Raw genomic sequence first — 3,853 nt, 5'->3', positions numbered from 1 at the left:
GAGTGGATTGGAGCGGTATTGATGCAGGAAGGTAGGGTGATAACCTACGCGTCCAGACAGTTGAAGATACATGAGAAGAATTATCCAGTCCACAATCTTGAGTTGGCTGCCATTGTTCATGTATTGAAGATTTAGCGTCATTACTTGTACGGTGTGCCTTGTGAGATTGGATCTTTCGGAGTCCAGTTGGGTTCTAGCTTGTGTGGTCTCTCGGTCTTCCTTATTTGATCGTATCCGGGAGCATCAATTTGATGACCCTCATTTGCTTATCCTCAAGGACAAAGTGTTGCATGGTGATGCCCGAGATGTGACTATTGGTGATGACGGAGTATTGAGGATGCAGGATCGAGTTTGTTTACCCAATGTTGATGGGCTTCGGGAGTTGATTCTAGAGGAGGCCCATAGTTCGCGGTATTCCATTCATCCGGGTGCCGCGAAGATGTATCAGGATTTGAGGCAGCACTACTGGTGGAGACGGATGAAGAAGGATATAGATGGGTTGTGGCTCGGTGCCTTAATTGTTAGCAGGTGAAGTATGAGCACTAGAGACTGGGTGGATTGCTTCAGCAGATAGAGATTTCCGGAGTGGAAGTGGGAGCGGATCACTATGGACTTCGTATCTGGGCTCCCTCGGGCTTTGAAGAAGTTCGATGCCATTTGGGTTATTGTGGATCGGCTGACCAAGTCCGCGCATTTCATCCCGGTGTGTACTACCTATTCCTCGGAGCGGTTGGCGGAGATTTATATCCGGGAGATTGTCCGTCTGCATGGTATTCCAGTTTCCATCATTTCAGACAGAGGTACTCAGTTCACATCACGATTCTGGAGAGTCGTACAGCAGGAGTTGGGTACTCGGGTGGAGTTGAGCATAGTATTTCACCCTCAGACGGATGAACAGTCCAAGTGCACTATTCAGATTCTCGAGGATATGCTCTGTGCGTGTGTGATTGGGTTTGGAGGTTCTTAGGATCAGTTCTTGCCATTGGCGGAGTTTGCCTACAACAACAGCTATCCGTCCAGCATTCAGATGGCACCGTACGAGGCCTTATATGGTAGGCGATGTAGATCTTCGGTGGGTTGGTTCGATCCCGGTGAGGCTAGATTGTTGGGCACAGACATGGTTCAAGATGCTTTGGAGAGAGTCAAGGTGATTCAGGATAGACTCCGTACAGCCCAGTCTAGACCGAAGAGTTACACGGACCGGAAGGTTCATGATGTTTCCTATATGGTTGGAGAGCGGGTTTTGCTTCGGGTTTCGCCAATGAAGGGCATCATGAGATTTGGGAAGAAAGGGAAGTTGAGTCCAAGGTTTATTGGCTCTTTTGAGATATTGAGGCGTGCTGGGGAGGTTGCTTATGAACTTGCCTTACCTTCCAGCTTGGTAGGAGTTCATCTGGTATTTCATGTTTCGATACTCCGGAAGTATCACGGTGATCCGTCGCACGTGTTGGATTTCAGCTCAGTCCAGTTGGAGAAGGATCTATCTTATGTTGAGGAGCCAGTGGCAATATTGGACAGGTAGGTTAGGAAGTTGAGGTCAAAGAACATTGCATCAGTGAAGGTTCAGTGGCGGGGTCAGCCGGTCGAGCAAAGCGACCTGGGAGACGAGTAGGATATGTGCAGCCAGTACCCTCATCTTTTCACTACTTCAGGTATGTCTTTGTGCTCGTTCGAGGATGAACGAATGTTTAAGTGTGGGAGGATGTAACGACCCGGCCGATCGTATTTGGAATTTACGCCCCGATCCCCTATTAATTGCTTCCCCCAAGTTTATTTCTACTATTTTGATTTGTCGGGATTTCGGTTTTGAGTTTCGGAGAGTTTTGGGTCACTTAGTCCGTAAATGAGAGCTTAAGTGTTGGAAAGTTGACCGTAGTCGGAATAGTGTGAAGACGGCCTCGTAATGGAAATCTGATGGTTCCGTTAGCTCCGTTAGGTAATTTCGGGTTAGGGGCGTGTTCGGATTGTGTTTTGGAGGTCCGTAGCTAATTTAGGCTTGAAATGCCGAAAGGTCGAATCTTGAAGTTTCCAGTTCGATAGTGAGATTTTGATCCGAGGGTCGGAAAGGAATTCCGAGAGTTGTAGTAGTTCCGTTATGTCATTTGGGACGTGTGTGCAAAATTTCAGGTCATTCGGACGAGATTTGATAGACTTTTTGATCGAAATCGTATTTTGAGAAATTTGGAGTTCTTAGGCTTGAATCCATGGTTAATTTGAGGTTTCGATGTTGTTTTAGGTGTTTTAAGGATTGGTACAAGTTTGGGGAGTGGTATTAGACTTGTTGGTGCCTTTGGTTGAGGTCCCGGGGGCCTCGGAATGATTTCAGATGGTTGGCGAGAAATTTAGAAGATGTTACAGCTGCTGTATTTTTGATGCTTCTAGTATTTTCGCATCTGCGGTAGGGGGACCGCAGATGCGGCGCCGCAGAAGCGGCTAAGTGGCCGCAGAAGCGAAGATTGGGAATTTCCTCAGGAATCACAGATGCGGTGAGTTGTTCGCAGAAGCGCAACCGCTCCTACGGTTAGAGTTCCGCAGATGCGGAATCTGGCATTTAAATGAAAGTCGCAGATGCGACGTAATTTCCGCAGAAGCGGGACCGCTGATGCGGTCGCAGGGCCGCAAATGCGGGAATCGCTAGGCAGAACACATAAATAGTTGCCTTTGCGAAATTGAGCCATTCTTTCACCATTTTCATCCGGGTTTGAAGCTTTTGAGAGAGATTTTTGAGAAAAACAAAGGGGAATCGCTTGGAGGTAACGTCCTTGACTTCATAACTCGTTTTTATGGGATTAAAGACCTAATTAGTGATGAGAAATTTGGGGAAAATAGGTAATTAGGGCTTGAGTTTAAGAGGCCTTTAAAAGAGAATTTGAGGGGCCATTTGGACTCCGATTTCTGTATTCTTGTTATGTTTAGACTCGTGAGAGTACGAGGTTTCTAAAAATATAAATTTTATCCGATTCCGAGACGTGGGTCTGACGGGCGTTTTGGTCATTTTACCTAATTTCGCATATTAGCTTAGAATTTAATTATAGAATCAGTTACTTGAGGTGTTATTCACAATATGCAATTGAATTGAATAGATTTGGGCCATTTGGAGTCGGATACTCGTGGCAAAGGCGTGGTTTCGGGTTGACTTGCACTTGTTCGAGGTAAGTGACTTGTCTAACCTTGTGTGGGGGACCTTCCCCTTAGGTTTGATATATTTGGCAATTGAAATTCCTTGTACGTGAGGTGACGAGTGCGTACTTGTGCAAATTGTTGGAAATTCGGTTTTCTTTAAGTACTTGTTAGTATGTTTCTTCTCCTGCTTTTATTACTTAAACTATTAAGGCTTTCGTTAGCTTAGGAAAGCATGTCTAAGTAATTTAATTGCTTTAATTGTTCAAATCTATTTACCTGAACTCTGTGCAACATGCTAGGCTAGAATTATTTGTTGCCTTAATATGAAGTTTCCCTTCTCTGAATATTTTCTTGCTGCTGCTGTGTATTTACATTGGGACTACAGATGTGGGATTCCGGTAGCTCCCCCTTGTCTGTTTACTTTGAGACTACAGGTTAGATTCCCGGTAGATCCCCCTGCACATTTACTTTGGGACTACGGGTTAGATTCCCGGTAGATCCCCCTGCACATTTACTTTGGGACTACGGGTTAGATTCCCGGTAGATCCCCCTGCACATTTACTTTGGGACTACGGTTAGATTCCCGGTAGATCCACCTGCACAGTTATATGGAACTACGGGAATGCACCCGGTAGATTCCCCCAGTACTGGGTATTTATATTTGGGGACTACGGATTGGGATTCCGGTAGATCCCCCGCGCATTGATAGTTGGACTACGGGATGGTATCC

Source organism: Nicotiana attenuata, unplaced genomic scaffold, assembly GCF_001879085.1.
Source record: "Nicotiana attenuata strain UT unplaced genomic scaffold, NIATTr2, whole genome shotgun sequence".
NCBI lineage: Eukaryota > Viridiplantae > Streptophyta > Magnoliopsida > Solanales > Solanaceae > Nicotiana > Nicotiana attenuata.
Note: the sequence above shows the minus strand (reverse complement) of the source record.